The following is a 14,600-nucleotide window of genomic DNA, read 5'->3' on the forward strand; positions in this document are numbered from 1 at the left end:
CAAATACTGGTCCTACATATATAGCGGGTGGAATAAAAAAAAACTGTTAAGCATTCAATGAATTCAAATGTATTTACAACAAAACAAGCAACAGCCTTTCTATGTTTGACCTACATTGTAAGATACAAGGAACCTACTGTCAAGCCTTTCAACATGTCTCTAATTTCAAAGCAGTTTGTTTATCGACCGTGTGGTACTTGTGGTACTTAATTTGTGACTTGTGAAGAAGTTGTACAATTTCAAAACTGGCACCAGACAGTGTTCCACTTTCGGAGTTCCTGCACATTTCCCTCTCACCACTCCTCCTTTGTCAAGTCAACCTCACTTGTTTGCACAGATTTCTGTATGTTGTTTTACTTACTTGAATATTTGCGCATGAGAGGTCTCGATAGAATCAAGGAACTAAGATATTCTTAAGTCTAAATGAACAATCTATTCCAAAGGCAATTTTTCAAAGATGGAGCCTGTCCAGTTGTCGAGGAGCAGTTACATGCCTCTACAGGAAATCCCTATATGTTGCCGCTTGAGATTGTGCCATGCTTAACACCAGCAGTTGTGACCATACCATGGTGAGTATTTGAAAGATATCCACTGAGGAATCCCTATCAAATGTATCCCCAAAGAGACGATAATCTAAGGGAGGAAATCCCTGACGGAATATGAAAAAGAGTGAAACAGGAGTTGGTGACGTCACGGAAGATGAGCGTGACGCCCTTAGAATACTGGCTGAAGAGAATGCATAGATCTTACAGAAACTGATGACAAAGTTAAGGATCGAGTAAACTTTCATATGCGAATAGAAGAATGTACGTGTGCGGAGCACTGAAGAAAATGCAAACCGTTCAATAACTGTACAGATGCTGTGACGCAAGTAGACTAAGTGATCATAGAAGCTAGCTATATGTAGTGAATAGACTTCAGGCAAAGCCACCATTGTATAAAAACTGGACATCGTGGTCTCCTGTCTCGTGAGCCAAGGATGGAAATAGAGTTGAGTGTGGAGTTCTAGAACAACGATAGTGAAAGCCTGTACTCCCATATATTCCCAGAGACAAGAATACGTTGCAAGGCCAAGTTCAAAGATGATCTGCATTGCAGAAGGCATAGGTGATGAGAGATGTTGGGCTAATTGTGTGGGGAGGTAAAGTCAAGTCCACCCCCTGGCACCTGGGTCTGAGCTTACGTGCTGCTAGGTGAACTGAATGTTCCAGACATGGCACGAGCATGCCAACTAATTATAGATGGCCGTAAAATGAAGGGCCTTATAGTTTGAGAACCAATGATATACCATGTACTTAATAGTGTAATTGTAATGGGTTATTTAAAACGTGCTTAATACCCAGAGGTTTCTAAGCGCAGACCCGGGGATCGAACCTGTGATGCTCCACGTCACCTTGCCTCCAAGACCAGTGCTCTGCCCCTGAGCTATCCTCTGAAGATTACATGTTTTAGAGGAAGGCATAAATTGTCCACCTGACAGTAGATAGCCAATCACAGTTCCCCTTGAACCTATCACAATCCCTTGTAGGTTTTTCTTATTTGCCACATAGTATGATGTCACATCTGATGTATTTTTTGCATATAAAGATGTTTTTATGAGAAATGCACAGAGTAACTCCCTGTTTTAAATAATTGCTAATAAAACAGCACCTTTGCCATTTTCCTGAGTTGGTTCGATTATTTAGTGTCAGAGTTATTCTGCATCCTCATCCATTGCATGCACGATATCCAAAGGGCCATATGCTCACGTGGTAGCAAAGGATGGTGGGAAAAGATCCAAACTAGTTCATACCCAGTCTTTCGGACGATCGAGTATCCTCAGCCATTAGCCGGAAGATCACAGGGTTATCTGTGGAGAGCGGCCAAATAGAAATAAACTTGCAAGAAGAACCCGAGACGGCAGGCAGGTCCTCCTTTGTTGAAATCCGTGCCCAGTTTCCACAGGCGCTTAGTGGACAAAAGGCAAAGTGGGCGGATTGAAGGAGGAGTCGGTGCCGAAGGCCTCGGGTTGATTCACAAACAAATGTTGAGGAGACTAAGGGGAATGGCAAATGAAGGGGATGGGATTGTGATAATTTTTGAGTAACTGAAATTATTGTGTGAAGAAAAGTTAACGCCTAGAGTCCTCACTCAAGGGAGTTTCAGAAGGAGACGTTTCAAATCCCAACGGGGGTAGAACAGAAACATATAACATGCAAACAGGTTTGCGTAAGGTGACGTCTCAAACTCTGTATAGGGTACAAAGTAAAGGCAAGAGAGAAAAGGGTGATCACAGTGTTTATTAAGAAGTAATGTCAACTAGTCTGTATGTTGTTTGTTGAGTAAAAATATCGAAGAGCGATAGACGTTGTGAAGTAATTGAAAATGTTGAGGAGCAATAGTGATTAAGCCTAGCAAGGTGATTGGTACCAATCAAAAGGTAGAGATAGCTAATAAAGAAATTAGAGGCTTGAGCGGCGATTGATGGTGCATGCTCATATTTGTTGCTCTAAAGGCGTTGACAAAGTGGTGATTTAAGCAAAAGTATAAAGGTTATTTCAGAAGTCTGATAAGTATTGAAAGACAATTGAGACTTGTCATTATGGGAGATACTCCTATGACACACTTATATAAAACATTACCAAAGCACATGCCCAAGCTCAAACAGTGTAGTGCGGAATGGGTGAAAGGCAGGGCAGATAAAATATGTTCATGCCGTGGCCACAAGGGGGATCGTTATCAAAAGCGGTATTGCAACACATGACCACATACTTGCACACTGCATACACGGGGAAGAAATTAGAGAAAAGATTAGCGATTCTAGAACACTGGAAAATGTACCAGGAAGAAAGGGAAGATCCACCACCTGAGGAGTGAATGCTTAGGCAGCGTAAGGAGGAAGGTGTTGAGCCCTCATCTCCCCTTACCTCACCCAAAGTAAAAAGTACTAGCACGGAAGAAATAGGGTTATATTCTTTAAAGTAGTTGAAAGCGGCAATGGGTATAGTAATCCGATTTACGAACCCTCAGCTTCCAATAACAATGATAGTCCATAGGAGAATAAGAGAAAAGAAGAGATCTATAAGATCATACAAGACAAAGAAGAAAGGAGTGAGCGGTCGAATCTGTCGATAGAAATAGATAAGGAAATTAAGAGATGGCAAGGTGAGAAGGATAAAGCTGACGAGATAGCGCTCGTGCAGAACGAATGGTTGTGAGGACAGATATTACATAAAATAGATGGGAAAATCATCGAGGAAGTTAGGCAAAGAGAAGATAAGGACGAACAAGAAAGAAAAACAAAGAAAGAGAGAAGAGATTGAAAGAAGACATGCAGAAAAGGAAGAGCTGGGAGCGACGAGAACAGATATATATCAGAAGGAGCAAGAGAAAAAAGAATAACAGGCAGAAGAACAAAGAAAGTATGACAATAGACAGAGAGCGATAGAAGATAGGGATAGAAGAGAAAGGAAAAGAGAAGAGAAGAAAGTGCAAAGACTAAGGGACAACATATTCCAGAGGCAAAGGTAAGAAGAGGAAAGAAGGGAAGGAGTATGGAGAGAAGAACAAAGGCAAGAGAAAGACAGAATTAGAAGGGATACGAGAAAGCAAAGAGAATTAGATGAAGAAATAGAATGAAGAAGATGACAGCAGTGTCTTGATACCAGTCTCATTCGTAAGGATCCAGTAGGGCCAAGCCCAGAAATGTGATGAGACAGAATAGAAGAGATTCCTCTGATGAAGGAACCAATGCCAACAGCATTTAGAGTAGTATTGGCAGAAGAAAGATTTGATGCGGAAAGCATCAGAGAAAGGATTGATAAGGCTTATCAAGAATTAAAGGAAGGTAGCAAGTATGGAATTTGAGGGAAGAGGGATCAATCCCTAGTATTTAAATCACGAAGCGAAGAAGAAATTCTGTTCTGTCACGGACGTAGAGCATTGTCCTGAATCAGACTGAACTTAGAAAAAGGTGAGGAAGAAAATAGTCTCACTAGTTGGGGACAAGACATGTCAGATGAGGAAAGAAAATCCAGTCTTGGGGTAGAAGGAGGGAGTGCGTGCACCCGTGAAGGAAGTCTGCAAATTGATAAAGAAGTAAGATAAGCAGATCTGGAACAACCTAAGTATAGGACGCCAGATCTCAGAGCATATCCAGAACGTCCCTTAGGACGATCGTATAGTGAGAAGGGACAATCGCCGCAATATGTAAGCAGGTTAAGGTCATTACCGACAAGGAGACAGTAATAGTAGAATCCGACTGTGGGGCAGGGTTTACGCAGTTTCCATTACTGGAAAAAGGGGGAGCAGGACCACAGTATATTCCATGGCTGTAGATGGACAAGGATAATTTAAGGTGTAAGCTCCTGAGTTTGACTTCGGGCGCTGGGAAATGGATATATGAATTAGAAAAAATGACAGAAGGAAACACGCTGGCCATAGGGGACATAAAAGGTCTCCTGACAGCTATTTTTGGGGAAAGGGCTGATGACATATGGAGGAGAGCAGGATATTCAAGTGTGACAGCATGAAACACAGTTCATGACGGAGCGTCGTTTAATAATTGTAGAGCAGATGTGTGGAGGGCTCTCAGAGTAAAGTACTCCAATACATCAGATATGGGTGCAATTATGAGACGTAAGATGTAGGAAGATGAAGACCCTATTGTTTACATTCAAGATATTCAGGATAAATGTCAACTTATGAGATGTGGGAAAAGACAGTGGCATTATTTTATCACATTTTATGCCAGAGGTTGCCTGAGCCAGTGCAGAGGTAGATGAAAAAACAAGTACGGATGGAAGGTAGGCCATGAGGTGAGATACAGCTGACGATAGTACACAATTGTCGGTTATGACAAGAGAAAAATAAAAAGAAAGATGAGACTAGGAAAATCAAGGAAACCAAGTTAGTTCAGATTTTCTTTTCTAAATTTGCCCTAGAAGGGGCGGTATTGAAAAGTGCAGAAGGATTGGGAATGTAGGAAGCAAAGGGTGCATCACAGGCAAGTAATCAGCGCCCAACGGATCAAGGTGGATATGGGTTTGTGCCACAAGCCAGAGGTATAGGCTCTAGAGGAAGAGGTGGATTCCAAAATATTCAAGGTGGGTTTCAGAATACACAGAATGAGAATCAGAGTACCAACGGAGGATATAAACAAGGGGGACTTTTTACTCGGTCACACCCCAGTATGTTGGACTTGTGTGATGACAGGGCATATGGCACGTGTATGTGGGAGCCAAGGGAATGTACAGGATGTCCAGAATGGACAGCTTATCCTCCACCATATAGCACACAAACCTTTTTAAAACATTTTTTTTATTTAATTGTGTCTAGTAACCGTAATTCTTGCTTTACACAAAATCCATACAAAAATCCATAAAATCAAACATTGAATAATAAAACAGTAAATAAAACAAAACAATAAAGTTGATCCAGGCCTAACAAAAACACACAAAATGACTAAAATGACCAAAGGAGACACAGAAAGCAACTTAAAGCATCCTCATTCCAGTTAGAAGTATTTTATAAACCTTCCAACAGTAAGCGGACAGGATTATCCCAGTCGTTTTCAATACACTGATTCCATTGATAATAACCAGTGTTTCCTGGCCCGCTATGAGTCTATCCCAAAACATTTCTGTGAGATGACGCTCCTCAGTTTCAACCAGCTGACCTAAACCACTCCTTCTCACTTTCCATGTGCCTTCACATTCCATCATGAGATGTCTTAGGGACTGCTTTCGAGGATCCTCACAAACTTTACACAGTTTTATGCCTTCATTACCATGCCCCCAGCAAGATAAAACTTTGTCCGTATGTAATAGATTCAAGCAGAATCTCAAGTAGCTTTGTCTGACTTCTGGATCTGGGAACATTCTCAGATATCGTGAGAGAAAGCCCTCTGTTTTTTATCGTAAGTGGAAAGTGAACCTGCCAGAGCTAATTTACGTATTTGGTCTATGGTGTGAATCCAGTCCATCTGCATTTGGTCTTATCTGGGTTGGTGATGAGAGTCTCCATGTAACTATTACAGTCCATGAGGGCTTCCAACATCAACCTCTGCAGACTGAACAGGATGGGCGACTGTCAATGGTTCAGATGGGCTAGCAGGTCCTCATAAAGGGAGTCCATCTGAGGGGCCATAATCTGTCGATAAAGCAAAATGAGCCTCCAGATTGCTTGTACCTTTAAGGATTTGAGGCACAGCTCATACCATAGGCTTACCATCGGGAGGCTCTGTGGTAGACCCAGAACTTTCTTCCATAATGAACTCTCCAAGCATTGCCAATTAAAGTCCCACACCAATGGTTTTGCCTCCAACCCATACAAAAGGATTGGGATGATTTTGGCTGTATAATATCTGATAAGAGGCACAATGGAACATTTACAATATTTTCTCTTAATTTTAGCCATTTGAGCGATTAATTGAGATATTTTCCCTATAAGGTCTTGGCCACTTTGGGCCAGACTAGGGGATGCATACAGAGGAAAACCCAGGTAAATGAGCTCCTTCACTACCAGAATTACTTGTCCTTCCAGTGTCCAAATAAATTTGGACCCCTGCCTACTTCTACTCTTAAAGGCAACTATTTTTGATTTGCTTGGATTAACTATGAGGTCATTATCCTTAATATAGGTCTCCAGGGAATTAAACAGGTGCTGCAAAACCACCTCGGTCCTATCCAAAAGGACAATATTGTCCGCATATATGAGGCAAGTGATGGCACAAGTACCAATCTTAGGACTTATCAAGGCGGAAGCTTCCAACTTCCTCCCCATATCTGCCAGATATAGGATGAAGAGGAAAGGTGCCACCAGGCAACCCTGCCTGACCCCTCTTTCCACCTTAATACAGTCCGAGAGAGTGCCTCCCCATCCAATCTTACTTGGAGTGTGTTATCTCTATGCAGAGCAATTAGAATAGATTTGAGTGGTTTCGGTATCCCCCAACTGTCCAGTTTAGCCCAAAGAGGATCTCTGTTGACTAACTCGAATCCCTTCAACAGCTCAATCCAGGCCCCAAAGAGAGTCTTCCCCCCTTGCAGCTTGGCTTCCCTATTAGAGTTGATAATATGGTCCCGTACAGTGAGGTGGAAAGGCCTTTCTGGAATCCAGTTTGAAATTTGGGGATGATACGACGAACATCTTACTTTCCACATCCAAGAGGCCTATTGAGTGGTAATTTGCCAGTGATGTCCGGTCGCCCTTCAAATATATAGGAATGATGATCAAAGAGGTCCAGGACTTGGGGAGTGTTCTCCTAAGCAGGATTTCTTTAAACAACTGGGTCATGACCCGCCCCCATAGATTTAGGTTTCGTTTGAGAACCTGGTATGTCAGACCGTTTGGCCCAGCAGCCTGAGAGAAAGATGCCTTTTTGATCAATTCCCTTACGTCACTTTCTTCAAAAGCCAAATCCACGCTAACATCTGAAGTATTATAACTTATAGTACCCTTTGGCCTTTGATATTGAGACGCCAGGTACTCCATCCAATTGACTTCTGCTACTGAGTTTATTAAAACTCGGTTCAAAGTATTCTCCTCCCCATTGATGATTGACCAAAAGTTGCGAGAATTATTTTCGTTGAGTATCTCGATGATTCTCTCACCGTCATTCTGAAAGCGTAGTGCCTGATGTTGACGGGACCAGTTTTTGTAAGATCTTTTAATCTTTCAAGCGTTTTCTTTATGTTCATCTCTTGATAGGATAGTTAGCTTTCAGGTTCTAAGGGCATGTCTCATTTCTCTATTTTCGAACCACATGGACTCATCAAATGAATGGTGGTGCACCTTCTGTTTACTGATGTATAGGCCAGAGGGTCGATCAAGGGACCACAGGAAATCATGAAAAATGAAGGGGCTACAATTGTCCCTCCATTCCCTGTTTGATATATTGCTCTGGGAAGCTTCCACTTTGATGTTTAAGTGTCTCCCCTTGCTCTTATACTTATCAATCTGTTCTTACCATTGCTCAATATAAGTGGTTGATTTAAGTATAAAGCTTTCTTTGTGAAACTCCAAGACATTTCTGCTACTAGACATTTATGATCACTCGTACCCCCCTCTTTGATCTGCAGTTGCGTGCACATCTCAAAGATATTCGCAATTTTAGCAGGATCCTAAAAATGGTCCTGTGATAAGAAGGCTTCTCATCGCAATAATTGAGCAAATCTTACAGCTGCATGTGTAAAGATATTTGATGATTGTATTAAAGATGAGAAATCTAGAAGCTGGAATGGTTCTAGAGAATGAACAAGTGCAACAAGTACCAGGATGGTGTGAAAAATGGATGGCTATGTTTTTGTGCATAATGTATGCCTGCACGATTACTCTCTTTGTCTTTCTGTTCCTAATTTTTCACAGTCTCTATCATGTTAGTACTAGTACTTTCACTGAGGTAGAGGCCCCTACTGTTCGTCCTACTATGGGAACTTCCTTTGATATACTTCATGAATGGTACAAGGCTTCTAAAAGACATAGGAGAGATGCAGAGGAAGATAATGAGGGGATAAATACCTATCTAGATAATTCAGCACACTTTGGTAATAACATGGGGTACCATAACATGAGGGAAGTAGGGGAAGGAGAGTTGCTACATCTGCGCTCTCATCCCCTATGCCATGAATACAGTGCAAACTTTCATCTCAAGAGAAGTCCCAGAGCACGATGCCAGCTGCCTCATTCATCTTGCAGAATGTATGGCCAGAGGACAATTTCAGGTAAGTTGGTTCACTTAGCGATGGAGATCAAAATAGTTGTGAAGTATCCAGTTACACAACAACGGAAAGTGAGTGCAAATCCAAGTTTAATTTCATTAGTAGAAAAGGACCCGGTGCCCTGTCCTGCCTTCACTCACTCCGTTCACCCATTCTATCTCAACCCCTGTTCTTCGAATCACAACACACTAATACAGAAAAAATTCTAACTCACGCACTCGCAGGACAAGTGATGAACAAAGCTGTAAAAGGATTGTATAAATACAACGTCACCCCCCCTAAAACAATTTAGAAAGAATCAAAACAAAGAGGAAAAAAAAACAATGAATAAAACCCAAAAGGCCAAGAAAATTTCCTAAGGATAAATATACAACATCATTCCCCCTAGTAACAATTTAGAATGAATCAAAACAAGGAGAAAAAATGAACAAAACCAAAGGCAACAAAAACTGAACAACCTCCTCAGGATACATATAAAGCTATAAGAAATAACTTTAACCCAAAGGTAAAGTCTCATTTTTAATTGTCCATGACGTAGTCTTTCGACCAATTAGGTAATCTCCTGAGTCTTGAACTTCGAACAAATCTATCATCATCAACAACCTCAGAATAGTTCTCTCGATGTACATTTAACTCTCCCATTTCATTTCCTTGTTGCACATTCGTGATACTATTTTGTGAGCAGACAGCACTATTTTGTGAGGAGACATCACCCCCAAGCAGCTCAATAGCTATAGTATTATATCTCTTCTCCATCCGATTCTCCACTATATCATCACCCTTCCAATTCCACTTACTGACCCTATCCAAATTCCAAATAGACCCACCACAAACTCTAACAGCTCTTTTAAACACTTCAATAACTTTAACCGGACTGCTGTACTTAGACTCGCTTTTTCTCACATTGCGTCCCAATTTGATTCTTACTAGGTCACCAGGTGAGATTTTTAACCCACCTTGTTCCACGCACACCTCCTTACTAACACCTTCTCTTCTTTTCCTATAGTTCACCCACACAGGTTTAAGTAATGTGTTTGGTACTCTCCCTCTCATCATTTCAAATGGCGATTTACCTGTGTCTCTTCTGACAGACACTCTCACACTCCACAACTTCTCCATAAGTGCATCATCGACAGATATATTGTTCCTCAATGCTAGTTCTATTGTCTCTACAATGACTCTATTGCATCTCTCCACCAACCCGTTAGTTTGCTGGTGATATAGTGCTAAAAATCTCCAATCAATTCCAGAACTTTTGGCAAACTCCTTCATCTCTCTACTTCTGAACTGTACCCCATTGTCACTGATGATCACTTTAGGATAACCCTCCCTTCTAAATACTTGTACCAAAAATGTAATCACTTCATTTGAATCAATCTTACTAACGGACTTGATTTCCAACCATCCTCAGTAGTAGTCCACCAACGCCATCAAGAATTTCTTTTCATGTATCAAATTTCCATAAGGACCAACTATGTCAATACTTATCCTGTCCCATGGCATATCCGCTTCAGAGATGTTGATGGGTTCCAAGTTAAAACTTTTGCAACTTTTGTCACTATTTTGGCATGGCCAACAATTTCTGACAAATCTTTCAATCATCAAGTCCATACCAGGGCACGAATATGTTGCCCTTACATTGTTCTTCGTACCTGTAATACCTGGATGTCCTTGGTGAGCCTTTTCAACTAACTCCTTATACAACACTTGCAGAGGAATCAGTTTACCCCCCCTTACCCAAAAAATCATTTTCCACAGAGAATTCATCTCTAATCTCCCAGAACTTCATACAGTCATTACAAACCAACCTCTTTTCAGGCCACCCTGACTTTGTATACCTCATGACTTTTTGCAACGTGTCATCCTTACTAAGTTCATTTAACCATGTTTCTCTTGATGTCACTTCAAGAATGGTTGCTACAACTTCGCAGTCTTCCTCAGCGCCCAAGTTAGTATCTATCAAAGGTAACCTAGATAAATAATCAGCTATTAGATTTCTTTTACCCAGGACATACTTTACCATAAAGTGATAATCTTGCAACTTGAGGCTTAATCTGGCCAACCTGGGAGAAGCTCTACACATCCCACATACCGTAAGTACTTCAAGTAAAGGCTTGTGATCTGTCTGTATTATAAATCTGCTTCCCCAAAGGTACTTTCTAAAATAATTAACTGCCCAAACGCAAGCTAACAATTCTTTTTCAATAACTGAATACCTACTTTCAGTTTCAGAGATCGCTCTAGAAGCATGATTTATAACTTTTTCACAACCATCATCAGTGATCTGCGACAAAACCGCTCCTAGACCACTCCCACTGGCATCCACAGTGACTTTGTTCTGTCTACCAAAAACAAACCCTCCCAACTCTACAGCTCCACAAATCTCATTTTTTATGCATTCTGTTGCTTAATTGCATTCATCACCCCACTCAAACTTTGCATCTTTTTTCATTAGTTGTCTCAAAGGTTGCGTCACACTGGCAAAATTCCTTACAAATTTGTTATAATATTCGCATAGCCCAAGGAACGACTTGAGCTCATCCTTATTGGTAGGATTAGGCAAATCTCTAATCGCCTTCATAGCCTCCAACTTAGGTTTGTATCCGTTCCCATTCACCGTGTGACCCAAATACTCAACTTCTTTCACTTTGAATCTGCATTTACTGTTCTCTATTTCCAATCCCACCGCTTTCAATCTTGTTAACACCTCATCCAACCTTTTATCATGTTCTTCCGAACCTTTACCAAAAACAATAATGTAATCTTGGTATACTAGTGTCCCGGCTAAACCTTTTAGAACATGAGCCATCACTCTTTGAAAAACTGCTGCTGCGGATGCCAATCCAAAAGGCATTCGCTTGTACCTATATAGACCATAAGGTGTGATAAATGCTGTTATGTCTCTGCAGTCTTCTGTAAGCGATATCTGGTGGTATGCACTAGATAAGTCTAACATTGAAAAGTATCTGCATCCCCAATACGGTTTAGCATCTCCAATATTATTGGCAAAGGAAATATATCTATGATGATGTTCTTGTTCACATCTCTCAAGTCTACGTAAATTCTTGGCTTCCGATTTTTCTTTATTGCTACAACAATAGGACTCACCGATTGTGATGATTCAATCTTTTCAATCACCCCTTCTGATTCTAATTTTAATAATTCCTGCTCAACTTTATCAATAATAGCAAATTGAATTGGTCTGGCTTTTGTGTGCATTACTGGTACTGCTCCCCGTTTTAGTCGTATTCTATGAGCAAATTCTTTTAACAACCCCAAACTTGGTTGGAAATCATTGTCAGGATTCAATACTGTTTTCTTAGTTTGTTCTCTGCTGCTATTTACAATCAGAATTTGCTCTTATTCACACAGATCCAATCTTATTCTTAAACCTGCTTGGTCTCTCCAGCCTATTATGTTTACACCTTTTTCAGCCACATATTCTTTTACTTGAGCACGTCTGCCCTTGAATTGAATAATTCTTGAAAACCAACCAACAATGTGTATTTTTGACCATTCGAATCCACCTGGATTCTTTATGTCTGGTGCTTTGAATTTGTTTCTGAGGCCTTCCGCAACCAACTTCTGCCAAGTCTTCCTTGTAATGATAGTCCACGGTGAACAACTATCAACTTTCACCTTCAATTTCCAATTGTCTAGAATGATTTCACAACTTGGACATTAAGGGAGTAATTCATAGAATTTAGCGCACAAGTGGTGCACGCGGCTGGCGCACAGTGTGCGCGTGCGAATCTCTGCGCCAGCCGCGTGCGCTAAAATCCATTTCCGCGCACAGGGTGTGCATGGATTTTAGCTACCAAAACCAGCCGTGGCGCACAGTGGCTCAGCGAGCATGCAGCAGCGCCAGTTACGCCCCCAAGAACGCCCCTCGTGCAGGGAAAAAAGCCATCAAAATCCCCAATCCAGCGCAAAGGGATGCGCTAACCCTGTACCAGCACGGCAAGCGGGGTACATGTATTACTGGGGTTCGCTGGAAGTTTTACACGCGATTGGCCCTGTGCGAGCGGGGTACTTGTATTACTGGGGTTTGCGTGAAGTTTCACACGCGATTTCAGCAGGGTATGTGTATTTCGAGGGTGCGCGGGAAGTTTCACACGCGATAGGCCCTGTGTGAGTGGGGTACGTGTATTTTGAGGGTGCGCGGGAAGTTTCACAGGCGATTTCAGCACGGTACGTGTATTTCAGGGGTGCGCGGCAAGTTTTACACGCGATTTCTGCAGGGTACGTGTATTTGAGGGGTGCGCAGGAAGTTTTACACGCGATTTGCCTGGGTACGTGTATTTCAGGGGTGCGCGGGAAGTTTCACACGAAATTTCAGCAGGGTACGTGTATTTCAGGGGTGCGCGGGAAGTTTTGCATGCAATTGGCCTGGGTACGTGTATTTCAGGGGTGCGCGGGAAGTTTCACACACGATTTCAGCAGGGTACGTGTATTTCAGGGGTGCGCGGGAAGTTTTACACGCGATTGTCCTGGGTACATGTATTTGAGGGGTGCGCGGGAAGTTTTACACGTGATTTCAGCAGGGTACGTGTATTTCAGGGGTGCACGGGAAGTTTTACACGTGATTTCAGCAGGGTACGTGTATTTCAGGGGTGGGCGGGAAGTTTTACACGCGATTGGCCTGGGTACGTGTATTTCAGGGGTGCGCGGGAAGTTTCACACGCAATTTCAGCAGGGTACGTGTATTTCAGGGGTGCGCGGGAAGTTTCACACGTGATTTCAGCAGGGTACGTGTATCTCAGGGGTGCGTGGGAAGTTTTACACGCGATTGGCCTGGGTACGTGTATTGCAGGGGTGTGCGGGAAGTTTCACACGCAATTTCAGCAGGGTACGTGTATTTCAGGGGTGCGCAGGAAGTTTCAAAGGCGATTTCATCACGGTACGTGTATTTCAGGGGTGCGCGGCAAGTTTTGCACGCGATTTCAGCAGGGTACGTGTATTTCAGGGGTGCGCAGGAAGTTTTACATGCGATTTTGCTGTCAGAGCGGGGAACGCATATTCCCCGCATAGCACATCTCAAAGATATTCGCAATTTTAGCAGGATCCTAAAAATGGTCCTGTGATAAGAAGGCTTCTCATCGCAATAATTGAGCAAATCTTACAGCTGCATGTGTAAAGATATTTGATGATTGTATTAAAGATGAGAAATTTAGAAGCTGGAATGGTTCTAGAGAATGAACAAGTGCAACAAGTACCAGGATGGTGTGAAAAATGGATGGCTATGTTTTTGTGCATAATGTATGCCTGCACGATTACTCTCTTTGTCTTTCTGTTCCTAATTTTTCACAGTCTCTATCATGTTAGTACTAGTACTTTCACTGAGGTAGAGGCCCCTACTGTTCGTCCTACTATGGGAACTTCCTTTGATATACTTCATGAATGGTACAAGGCTTCTAAAAGACATAGGAGAGATGCAGAGGAAGATAATGAGGGGATAAATACCTATCTAGATAATTCAGCACACTTTGGTAATAACATGGGGTACCAGCACATGAGGGAAGTAGGGGAAGGAGAGTTGCTACATCTGCGCTCTCATCCCCTATGCCATGAATACAGTGCAAACTTTCATCTCAAGAGAAGTCCCAGAGCACGATGCCAGCTGCCTCATTCATCTTGCAGAATGTATGGCCAGAGGACAATTTCAGGTAAGTTGGTTCACTTAGCGATGGAGATCAAAATAGTTGTGAAGTATCCAGTTACACAACAACGGAAAGTGAGTGCAAATCCAAGTTTAATTTCATTAGTAGAAAAGGACCCGGTGCCCTGTCCTGCCTTCACTCACTCCGTTCACCCATTCTATCTCAACCCCTGTTCTTCGAATCACAACACACTAATACAGAAAAAATTCTAACTCACGCACTCGCAGGACAAGTGATGAAC

At 42.1% G+C, this 14,600-nt stretch overlaps 1 protein-coding gene across 1 annotated transcript in view; it reads right to left on the bottom strand.

The window, feature by feature from the left end:
• Positions 1-14,600, bottom strand: part of LOC138492813 (tenascin-X-like) — a 759,772-nt gene that overhangs the window by 38,323 nt on the left and 706,849 nt on the right. The gene's annotated exons all lie outside the window — the stretch shown is intronic.

This window comes from Ambystoma mexicanum, chromosome 10, assembly GCF_040938575.1.
Source record: "Ambystoma mexicanum isolate Mex_15411 chromosome 10, UKY_AmexF1_1, whole genome shotgun sequence".
Classification (NCBI taxonomy): Eukaryota; Metazoa; Chordata; class Amphibia; order Caudata; family Ambystomatidae; genus Ambystoma; species Ambystoma mexicanum.